The 12933-nt window shown below is 29.6% G+C and overlaps 2 long non-coding RNA genes across 7 annotated transcripts in view; one reads left to right on the top strand and one right to left on the bottom strand.

Annotated features, from left to right (window-relative positions):
* LOC107999115 (uncharacterized) overlaps positions 1–12933 on the top strand; it is a 31877-nt gene that overhangs the window by 14830 nt on the left and 4114 nt on the right. For 4 of the 6 annotated variants that reach the window (XR_009830419.1, XR_009830420.1, XR_009830417.1 and 1 more), the window contains exon 3: positions 7503–12873. This is a non-coding gene — a long non-coding RNA (uncharacterized LOC107999115). Of the gene's footprint in view, positions 1–6067; positions 6427–7502; positions 12874–12933 lie in introns of those variants that run through there. The other 2 variants (XR_009830421.1, XR_001766293.3) reach the window with 2 other exon arrangements.
* Positions 2832–5666, bottom strand: LOC114577706 (uncharacterized). Its single transcript, XR_009830425.1, has 3 exons — positions 5390–5666; positions 5107–5301; positions 2832–3093 (listed from the first exon to the last, which is right to left on the bottom strand). It is a non-coding gene; the product is annotated as an uncharacterized LOC114577706 (long non-coding RNA).

The following is a 12933-nucleotide window of genomic DNA, read 5'->3' as shown; positions in this document are numbered from 1 at the left end:
ATTAATATTGAAGAAAATTCCTTTTTTGATTATTGATATTTTATCATAGAATTGAAAAGGAGAAAAATTTGATGAGTTCCCTGTTTTTCAATGTCACTTGTAATCTCATCTAACTAAAATGTATTTCAATATATCAAAGTTAGAAAGATGATGAAAAAATTGATAATTCCATTTTCTCGAATAAAAGGAAATGTTAATTTAAAAAGATAAAAATTGATACATTCCATCATTTTAATCATACACAATTGTTAAATATTAATTTAAAAATATTTTTTCGATGCATTACAATTCAAGTTACTTGCAGCATATTTCTGAAACCTGCACTTTCTTCATCATTCTTTCTTTCGCAAAGTCTTCGGTGGGACTTTTTAAATCGAGGAATCAATTTTCTTCCATTCTATTGTACTTGTTCCTTAATTTTTCATTGCACTGAGACTCCTAGCGCTCCCTATTGAGCTTCCTAGTATCCCATTACTATTTTAAAAGGTATTGTTGCAGGCTTGATTGTGAAGAAGATGTTTTTAAAAATGATAATATTTTTTTATTTATTGCAAAAAGGAATAATTCTGCATTTTTTTCAAAATTCAATTCGTCGTTCAAATTGTAAATTTTTATTCTCTCTTTTTATTCGATACAAATATAATTTTCTTTTCCATTTTTATTTGTAAATCGATCATTATAAATGCTTCTATAATTTAGAAGAAAGAGTAGATAAAGAACACTTTATATATCTTTTTCTACCACTGTAGAAATAATCTTTGTAAAAAAACACCTATCAAAATATAAAGATATAATTAAAAAAAAATTCTTGTTAACATATCGCGTATGTTAATCGCGAATAGTAATTAAAACGATAAGAAAACAGAATTGAAACGTGTTCATCGACCAATGAAATTCTTTGTACAATTTATCTTAGCATTTGCCGCTTTTTAATTCATAATAATATATTTTAATAATAATTTATTAAATTTCCCCCAAAAGAGTGTAATTTTATGTTCCTATTATAAAACGCCAATAGAGTTCATTATGCAGAAATATGAATAATTCAGTACAGGGCCGCCGACAGCTGAGCCCACTGTCAAAAGGCTGTACGTCAAGAGCAGCGTAAAAATTTGAATAACATAAATTAACATAAGAGTTAAGTTAAAATTACGAAAACTAAGGTAAAATTATTAATAGATACAGAACGTCAAAGTTTTTTCTCCCACCTTTGATAATTATTATTCATTCAACTTCTGAATATGTTATCAACCTTACCTAAAAGATCATCTTCAATTGTGAATTTTTCAGAATAAAACATTCTTATTTCGATATACCCAAAATAACCCTCTCTTTCCTAATATAAATGCGTTTTCTTCAAAATTAATTTTCATATAAATTTTTATTCCCTTTCACTTTAATTCAATATATTTAGTAACTCTGATAATAATAATTTCGAGTAAGAAATAATCATTTCCAAATAAAATATATTTCCATAATTTTTAAATTATAATTATAATTAATTACTAAGAAACCGAAACTCTGGTCTCAGCTTTGGAGGCGAAATCTCTCTAACCTTGACAACTGTAATTATTAGACTGCGTGGCCCAAGTTATCAGTGTAGCCAAGTAATCTTGATGGTCATTAACATTTGTGCACGAATATATATATATACTATATTCTGTTGGTAACTTTATTCAAAGTTGCGCCATGATTATGACAATGTTTTGAACGGGAGGAACTTACGTAAATACAAGCACTTCCGTCTTGGCCTGTGGCAACAATTAACGCCGTTAGGAGTCTATTCGCGCTCATTAACGATCTTCCAGTCATGTGCAAGCGTTTCTGCAACGAAACTTCTCTACTAGGCTTTTGATGTTTTGTCGTTTCTAAGAATTTAATACCATCAGGTGAATAATAAGTGAGAAGGAGACATTCGTTCTGTCTCTGTCCCAACTATGCTTCATCTGAACTTAAATCTTGTAACTTGATAATATAAACTTCAAGAAATTTTGTATCCGTTTTGGTCTCCAGAATTACGAATCTAGAATCCAGAAATACCCAAAGATGTTCCATGTATCGACCTACAAATAAATGATAAATTGATGAAATATATGCAAGGTAGCCAAACTGTGAACAAGATATTATTCATTCAGAGCATCGATAAAGAATAAATATAAATAATATTAATGATTTTGTGTGGAAAACAACAGAAATCTTCTTTATTATATTTTATTTAAGAAAAATGTATCGCTCAAATAGATCTATTCCATAGATCAATTACATCATTCTTTCAAGATCATTAAAAAAAAGCTTATCCTCACTGATATTTCCATTTCTAAATTTCTATTTATCATCTCTGAATCGTCTAATTTCGAATTAACAAAATTATTTATATGATTAATTATGATTAAGTGAGCACGATATTATATATCTTTAATTTTTTTCCACACAAAAACATTTATATCATTGGATTTCTCTCTTTGTGTTAAATACTTAAACATTTTGTTACTTTGCTCAAAATGAAACGAATAAAAAAAAATGAAAAATATCTTTATAGATCTTTACACATCATTCTGTACACATTTTCCGTAACAATTCATTTTTCTGTAGATTTTTAAGAGAATGATAATCCATAAGTAAGAATGGAAGTAAAATTTCGTATTCTGATCCATATTATTTCTTTGAAGATGACAATCTCCATTCTTTATGGTTTCTTCGTACAAGTTTAACTCGTGGAATTCATTTGTCCATTTTTTTTACTTTTTTTTACACGACGAGTAATAGTGGAACGGTTCTTACTCGAAATGTTATTCCTCTTCCTATTTTTGAAATATTATTATCCACCGTGATATTTTTCTATCTCGAATCTGATTCATTTTTTTAAACATGATTTTAAATTTCTCGAATCATTAACTTAATATTTATAACATAATTCAAAATATATAGAAGATAAAACCTACCATTTTCGTCCTTTTTATATCACACATTAAATGTCATAGAAATGTTTTATTTGTTCGTGACAGCTGATAATGAATTTTCAGATATTTTTCTTCATGGAAATTTTATTGGCATTCTTATTGGCAAATCTTATTTCCTCTTCCAGACGGTTTTCTGTAAAATTGATAAAATAACACGATGAAAAATCTTACTTAGACAACATTACATATATAATATTTTCATAAAACACTTTGTTGTTTAAATATCTTAATAAATTAATCAAATCATACATATACATATTATTCACGTGGAATTTTAGATTTATATTTTCGAATATATTTTCACACAATTTATTAAGATAATTTCACGAGAGAAGCGAATTTTAGCATAAAAAGCATCGATGGAAACAATGAAATTAAAAATGAAATTAAGTGTAAATGTTTAAATATTTCATTTGAAATACATTTAGAGGAACTTGGAACTTTTGAAGACGAAAGAAAACTTTATGAGATAGATTTTCATTGTACTTTACATTTTTTTTTATTTTTTTATTTTTTTTTTTTACGATGCTTTGAAAACACTAACTTAGAAAAAGAAACAATGGAGAAGAGATGTAATGTGAAAAAAAAATTGATGATGAAATATCATGATCTTTTGATTCCTCGAGTCCCTAAAGGCTGAATGAGACTTAAACTTGGGAAGCGTGCAACTACCTCCGCAAGATAGGCGACATCAGATGTGTCTCTTTAACTGAGAAATCGCGTTCAAAGTGGCGCAAACTACAACCGACAGTGACAGGAAAATCTCGATGCTGAGAGAATTCCTACTTGCACGTTTGCAACTATTGCAAAGTTGACTTTTACGTCGACTATAAACTTCAGCCCAATCGTGTACATATCTATCTTGAAGACGTCGAGACTTTTCGAGACAAAGCGAGGATGGAAATGTTTCTTCTCGAAATCGATGAGTTGCAACATTCGACAAACGCAGAACTCTTTGCAAAGCAGTTCTTTATATTAAGCTTCCAAATTCCTGTGAAATGAAGGTATTAAAGGGATTCCTCGAAAAATTGAATTCAATTTCTAATAGAGTTTCTTTTTTTTTTTTTTTTCCTCCTAATAGTCACCTACACTGCATATCCGTGTAATTCGATATTTAATTTCAAGAATAGGTGTACACAAAATAAGAAAAAAAGAAAAAAAATTGGAAACTAGACTCTGATGATTAAAGAAATTAAAAAAAAAAAATCTCGTGGATTGAAACTATTTCTGGTCATTTTGGTAATTTCACATTTATCGTGTATTAAATTACCAAAATTTTAAGTGAAAAAAGATCTAAGCAAAAAAGTGAAATAAAAGTATGAGTAATCGAGAAGATTCGTACCTCTGTTTCATCCTCCTTTTCCCATTGTTGCGACCATTGCATACCGAAATTTAATAGGAACTAATTACAATTTCCACTGAACGAAAGAAGCAAAAGTAGTAGAAATGCGGGGGATAAAATAAGGATAAGAGGAGAAATCGCTGGTATTTTGCACACGTTGCTGGGTCGCGTTATTTAATTAAAAGCGCGCGTTTACCGGTTCTGTCTGGACAAAAAAAAAAGAAAAGTCAAATACTGCATCGGGTTAAAAATGAAAAGAAAAAAAATAAAATAAAATAAGAGGGGGAAAAAAAGAAAGAGATGGAGAGAACAATAGTCGGGGACAAAGAAAAGGTCGAAGGAAGTGCGAGGGAGTAGGTGAATGTTGCAACCGTGGAGAGTTACAAAAGAATTTCTTCTCGCTGTTTAGAGGGAATTGAAGAGGAAGAGACGAGTTTTTGCCAGGAAGAGAGCAAATTGGTTGAAGGACTTTGACCTGGACGTTGCTGAAGGAAGAAGAGCGGTTCTGTATAACCAGTGAAAAGGATGAGGCTATGTTTCAGATCGATTCGAAGATAAATCCATCAAGGATCAACGATTTATTAAACCGTTGCTCGAGAAAACTCGAAAATTCACGCTTTTTCCATTAATTCTTTAATTAATCGATGGTGAATTCGTATTTTAAAAGATTCAATTGTTGAATTTTATTATCCTGTTAAATATGAATTAGAAAAATTAAAAAAAAAATTTAAAAAAAGAAAAGAGAATTTTTTTTAGAATTTTTTGTTGCAAATCTTGTCGTACAAAATATAAATTATGCAATACCTGTGTAGCTGTGATTCTTGGCTTCTGACCAAATATCTAAAACGCAATTTTAGGGTAGCCAGTTAGCCAACCGTGGAACGTATATTAGATATTTCGTTACATTAATTTGGTTTCAGTGCTTGCGCTTATAGGACACCTGGTTACATACACTCTAAAGTAAATTTTAGCGCGCTGCGGTTCCATTAATCTGTATCTCTACAGAACAAAAGTAAATAAAATTTTCCGAAAAAAGATTTTTTACTTCGTTATCAGATAAAATTTTGATAATATTAATTTTCCAAACCTTTGACAAAAATCATTAAATAAACTTTCATTCGATAAATTTTAAATAAAATTCGATTAATCTGTAATAGAGAAGATTAATATTATTTTGCAGTTTATATATACGATGAAAAAGTTTTATAATAATTCTATCTTTTGAATATTTTATTTTTAACACAGATATATATTTATACATAAGAAAACCAAATCTAACTAAATTTTATATACCTGTACTAACAATGAAGAAAAATCTATAGTGATTTAATCCTTCGAGCGTGTATTTTTACATAGAAAGATGATTAGATACATATTTATATACAGTGAATATACAAATAATTTAGGGAAATCAAATCCAACTAAATTTTTCTCTTTATACAGGATATCCAAAAATAGATATATCCCTTAACTGAAGATTCCTGAGATATTTTCAAACGATATTTTTTCTGCAAAAACTTTTGTTGCGGCTTTTTTAACGAGTTATTAACAAAAAACACTGACCAATCACAGAGCGTATAGCCTAGTTGAGCTGCGATGATAGCGTTAACTATGATGAATATGAACAAATCCAAATAATATATTTCGAAAAAAATGCGTTGAATATTATAGTTTTTCATTGTTCGTGATATAACTCGATATTTTTTTATCAATAAAAAAATATTTATTATATTCAATATATTTTCAATATATGTTTGGACTTATTCGTACTAGATCAATATAGCCAATGATATCATCTCAACTAGGTTATATGCTTCGTGATTGGTCATTTCCAGTTAACGGATATTCTCATATTTTTAGAACATATAGCATATAGCATATAACACAACAATGAAGAAGTTTTATAGTGATCTAATCAGAAAGCTTTATACATAGTGAATATATAAATAATTTGGGAAAATCAAAATTGATTTTTATTGATTACTATATATGACACAAACGATGAAGAAGTTTTACAGTAATCTATTCGTTTGAACGTGTATTTTTGACAGAGAAAGTTGATTAGATACATATTTACAGAATGGATGTACAAATAATTTAAGAAGTTGAAGGGAATCGATCAAAGTAAATCAGACGCAGTTACCTTTACGTTGAGTGAATTTAGTATTTTGCGGGAGGGTAACATCAAAATGGGGACACGGCTATTAATTATTGAGACAGTGATACAGTGTAATGCAATCCCATAAATAATAAGGAGACCGGGTGCTATGTACCAGAGACATTTGAAACGGATTTTCTCTCATAAATCGATTTAATTCCGCCGGGCAAATGCGATTTTATTGCAACGAAATATATAACACATTATTAACAAACGTTATCGATTAATTGGATAAAAAGATATTGATAATAATTTAACATCTTTTTTCAACTTATCAATTTGTGCAATTTTTAATTTTTAATTTTTAATTTTTTCATAAAATTCTATATTATACACGCAATATCATGTTCTTTCCACGATATCGTCTAAATTCAAACAATTTATCAAAATATAAATGAAGCTGATTACGTTACACGTGTTATATTTCCATTGTAATATATTGTAATTTATAAATTATATATATCATAATATATTTTATAATATAAATGATTTATTGGAGAGATTCGTCAAATTTTTAAAATATATTTAAAAATTTGATAAAACGATGCTGAAAAATATCAAATATTATAATTATTCAACTGATTGAAATGTTTAATTGTATCCGCAATTATTTTATTTCACAACTACAGTTTCGAATAACTTCCCTGATGACACCCTTCATGTCGTGAAACAAATTGGCGAAAAGTCTGTCGAATTTGTGAATCGAAATTCATTAATTGGGATGCGCGCATATTGATTCTTCGAATCAATGAATCGTATTAAACGATATTTTGAAAATTAATTTCCAAACGAGCCGATAATTTGTTAAAACAATCATGGTTCATTTAATTCATTTATATTCGAAATTGCACATGTGCATTCAACCTTATCACCTCGTTGCTATTGAAACGCATATAAACAATTCTTGGATCACTTTTTTATAATGTTTTCGATTAAATTATTGTAAATTGTACATTCCAAAAAATATTTTCTTCAGAAAAAGATCGATAACTAATAATTCATCGACGATCAGACAATTATCGTTGAAATTATTTTTTTTCAGATTATATTCAAAGTTTAAAACAAATCATAAGTTAAATTCTATCTTCTCGAAAGAAAAGCATGGAGTTGCAACACATTGGAAGAAAAGAAGAAAGTTTAGAGAACGCAACGAAACGTAATAGAAACTAAACGTAATTGAATGTCATGTTTCATATCTATCCTTTCTCGAGAAGAAATAGCAGCTTTGCATCGTGGATCTCTGAATTCCCGACATTTTCCAAGAATCCTTGACTGGAAATCACGGCATTCAACCTTCCATGGTGTTTACTCAAACCAGTGCCTCGTGGAACACACGTTATATGCATGAGACTGATATGAGTTTCAGAAAGGAAAGTGCAACTATATCGAACGTCGAGGCGTCGAAAGGAAATGCTTGCTGTAATGTAAACTCCTTCAGGTCTTTGCGATCGAAAATTTACAATCGAAAGTCCGTATATTTCAGAAATAAAATATTTTCTATCTTTAATTCATCATAAAATATTGCATACTTAAACAATATTGCACATAAAACAAAATAATACGTGAAGAGTTCAAAGCTCATTTCTATTTTCAAAATTGATAAGCAACAAGTGCCCAATAGTGTACTTTCAATAACATCAGTTTCTTTTTCTTGAAAATTTATACCTTTGTTGCAATCTATAATTGTTATATCTATGATTGAACATAAGAAAATTTTTCATAAATAGTATTATGTACAGATTAAAAAATGAAATAAAACATTGTAAAAAAATATCAAGATTTAATCTAGCAATTGCAATATTAACGTTAAAAATAGAATATTTTGTTGCAGAATATTGGGAAAGATTATATGTTTGATCGATGTAACTATATTTGGTATACTTAAGAGAACAAATAGTTTACAATTTCGTTATATTTTTTCTCAGCTCCTGGAGAAAAGTAATTTTTTAAAACACATTAAACTTGTTCCCTTCCTCGCGAGCAGTATTCTCGACAACATGAAACTTCGACCCCACTTAAGATCGTGTTTGCGTCGTTCAAATCGAATTTGCGAGCATTTGACAAATGGTCCAGGCTTGCTTCTGGCAGTTTTCTAATCTCCTCAGCCTTCGATCTTAATTCACCTTGCTTTCTTGGTACATGCTGAGAAAAATCCATCTTCTGAGATATTCTTGGTCGCTACTGCAATATCTAAGGAACAACAGCGGTTTAAAACAATTCTTCCCGTCAATTCCATCCTATAAATTCATTTTTATTTCTCTTACCTGGCATTTATTGCTCCCTACATATTCATTTGAATGTTCATAGCCCATTTGTGGAAATGAACAGGCGACTATTTGGCACGGTAAACGTTTTACACGTAGCAACAGATGTTGACCTATTATCGTTTAATCTTTTACATATTTAAATGCAAATTACATTTTATACTTACAAATAGACCAGGTGTCCACAATTTTGATGTAAATTATGTTATTAATAATTCACAAGATATTTTTCTCGTCAAATTTATGAAATATCCCGTTTTACATCTTAGTCTTATTCTCTAAATATCGAAAAAATATTTTCTATTCTGAAACCAAATTTATCTTTTAGTTTAATATCCTCGATTAAATATTTTTCGCAAAAAGAAACGTTTCGTCAGACACGCAAAAAAAGGAAACGAATTTTCTTCTTTCTTCTCAAGCGATATTTTCGATTCTATAAAAATTTACGCAGAATTAATCTGGGACCAAAGTCGAATGCTTAACAATGCAAAAAAATTAGAATCAGTTCGATTGATTGTGGATCGTTGAAAAAGAAATGGAGAGGAGGACATTTTGAGAGAGAAGTTATATATACATCTCGGAACAAAACGTGCGACAGTCATAATTTTCTTTGACCATGCTTCCTTGTTTCCACTTTACTAACGAAATAGAGCGGCGGCTAATAAGCTTAATGAGGAAACTCTGTTGAAGGGTGTACTTATCATCTTACTTACACCTGTCATAGACCTCGTTGCTGCTATAAAATAGTCGTGCGTGCAGTATACAAAAAAGGATCGTTGTTTTCCTCGTATCACAAGTTAGAATAGATTGCGCAGTTCTGTATTTGATTAGATTGGTTTTATATAGGTATTATTAAGTAAGATAAAAACAAAAAATTAATGAAAAATTTAATAAATATCATTTCACAACGGATCTCTATAAATGTTTCGATGTAATTCGAAACGTTTATTGACATTTAATATTTGCATCGCGTTAAAATAAATATAAATCCAGAAGAATACAACATTTACGGAAAATTGATAACACCTACATTTATAACTGTCGTTATTTAATTTTTTTTATTATCTTTCGCGACGAAATTTTCGAGGCAATTGACCACGCGCGATAAAACCGTACATATGCGCCACCATTGCAAACAGCTGCAAATCTTACACTCGAAACGAAATATATCGATACATAATCGATATTTGGGTATTCACGAAGAATTTGAGAAACGAATCGATGTATATTAACACTCGATCGATAATATTTCGAAAATATCTATATAATAAACATAATAACGTTCGATTAACGATATTTCGAAATAAAAATGGAAAACTAAATATATCGATACTCGATTGATGAAACTTGGAAAAAAGGATTGGAAAATTTCAGAAACGAACGGAAATACTTATGTCAACGTTTGATCGATTTGATATTTGGAAAAAGAGCAGAACAATTTGAAAAATTCGAATCGAAATAAATAACGTTTGATTAATATTAATTTTAAAAAGAATTTCAGAAACGAATTTCGAAATGTATCAATGTATTATTATTAATTTTTATTAACAATTTCGAGAAAGAGGTGAAGAATTTGAGAAATTGGCGGAGGATCAATGAGACGAAAATTACAGGATAGAGCTAATGGAGGAAATCGGTGGTTCGACGGATAGGATTTGATTGAACAAACATTAGAAAGAGTATACCGGGTCAGGGAGCACTTCCCTTCGAGTGTACCGCTGCCGACAGGTTCGAGGGGATGCGGAGCCCTGTGTTTGCATCCCTGTGGCAATCGCTCCCCAGTAGCTTCTGCGGGCCGAGACATAAGTGCAACTCGATTTGCATATTTAACTGAACCACCGTACCGAACCCTCCGCGTTCCTTTAACATACTCCATACCTTCATCCATCCATGTCCTTCCCCTGGATCCTTCGCCACTTTCCACTACACTGGATTCGATTTACTTGCAATCATGCTGCGGATTAATTAGTTGGTCCCGACGTAAGCTCGACTATATTGCCGAAAGGCGAATGCTGCTAATTGATCGTGTTTGATGACACCGTTGTTTACCCACGAATCTTTCTTTCTTTCTTTTTTCTCTTTGATATATCCTTGAGGAATTTATAAAAAAAAAGACAAGGGACGAGAGAGAAAATTATTTTTTACATTAAAGGATCGGGCAAAAATTAATTTGTATTTTTCAAAAATTTTCTGTTGTATTATAAATAAAAAATTATACGAGGTCAGGAGGAAAAGAAATAAATATATAATGTCGTCCTTTGTGCATTTTCATATTTGACAGAGTATAAATATATCAGAGGGAGAACTAATAAATCTAGTAAGTTTTTAATTAAAAATTTTTAATCAAAAGGCATCTCGTTTTTAAAATAAAAATAATTCGTTTGCTATTTCGGTAAAAATGTGCACCTAGTTTTAACAATCTTTTGACAAGTTTCCCGAAAATTTTTTTTTATGAGGTTTCCTCAAATTGTTTTCTCAAAATTTTTTGCCTACTTTTTAGATGTTTATTAAATTTGTAAGTTATTTTATTTTGTACTTTCTAGATAAAAATTTAATTAAAACGATATTGGCGAATTTATTTCGTTGTTTGGAATTGTTCTTTCTTATTTATTTTCAAATTCAAGATAGTTTAGATTTAATTTTGTCCACGATTAAAATGATTTATGCTTTTTATCTTAATCTAGATACCTTTCTTTAGAATTAATTTTTAATCGATTATATTTGTATAAATTTTAATACAATTTTTCTCGTATTAATGATAATAGTAATATTAATGCTGACCTGTGGGATATAGAATATTCCATATTTTGCCATTTATCGATGAATTACGAATGATTACAGATATCCATTGTTTAACGTGAAAATCATTATGAATAATATTAAAACATTACAACCATAAATGTACGACATTGTAATATTAGTGTATATAATTATTCTCAATTATTTATCGATAAGTGCATAAATTCAAATAAATATTCCATGTAATCCATAAATGAAGTATAATTATTATGAAATTTCTAATTTAAGACATATTAAATATTAAATAATATAAATTAAATTGATATTATACGATTCTTTTGTCTCGCTTCTAAATTATTTTAATAAATAAATTTTAATTAACGAATCGATAGAATAACTTTAAAAAGAAATTAAATTTAAATTCACTCAGTAAACGAACTTTTCCATTAATTATATCTCAAATTATTGATTATTATTGTAACAATAGCATTAAGTTACAGTTTGTAATACAAAAAAAAAAATGTACGCACTTGCGCAAAACGGAAACGATAATTACCGTGGGGAAACAATACGAAAGTTACGAAGGAAAAAATTCTATAGTCTGGTAAACCGCAAGTGGACCAATGAAGAGGTTGAATCAAGAGTGGCGAGAGGAACAATAAATCCTTCATATCGCACTGAGTATTATAATTAATGAACTCTCGAAAGTGGAAAAAAAAATTAGAAAGAAGGAAAATACGATTGAAACGAGAGATTGAACGAGTGCTTCAAATTACGGCAAGTTTATGTGGTCAAGGTAAAATGCGATCGTTTAACCTCATAAATTAAATCGTTCTCAGATTTTTTTTTTTGAGATTAAATAAATTTATCAGCTTTTGTTAAATCAAATTTAATAAAACTTTTTTAAATCTCTATCATTTTGAACACGTATAAAATGTATCATTTATATCAACTGTCATTTTCATATAGAAAGATTATTACACGAACTTTATAAATGTATATCTCGATTATGACAATATAGCTTTCCAGCTGTATATGCGATATATGTCACAGAATTGGTTGCAGTGACATGATCATAGCAAATCCTATAACTGTAAATATTTTACACATGATTCTCGTGTGCATCGTTCCGCTACATGAACGTGTATAACGTGTCAATGGCAGCCGTTATCTTATTGGTCGTTCTATTAACCCATGAAACAAACAAGGCCTACCGTGCTCGTATAACATCGCGGTATACATCATCGATGGACTGCTTCCAATAAACTATAGCAGCAGTTTCTGCCAAGTCATTAATCATTCAGAAGACGGTGCCAAAGAGAGCAATATCGAATAGTACGAAAACTGAAATCCCTTTGGACTAATCGTTCAAAAGTTTCTTCCAACACAAAATTCCAACATGGATAATTCGTGAGTAAAACTGAGATTTAACAATATATTAAAGTTTGATAACTTCTATCATTTTTTTAA

Source organism: Apis cerana, linkage group LG6 (assembly GCF_029169275.1).
Source record: "Apis cerana isolate GH-2021 linkage group LG6, AcerK_1.0, whole genome shotgun sequence".
In the NCBI taxonomy this organism is placed as follows: Eukaryota; Metazoa; Arthropoda; class Insecta; order Hymenoptera; family Apidae; genus Apis; species Apis cerana.
Note: the sequence above shows the minus strand (reverse complement) of the source record. Positions and strands in the feature narration are given on the sequence as shown.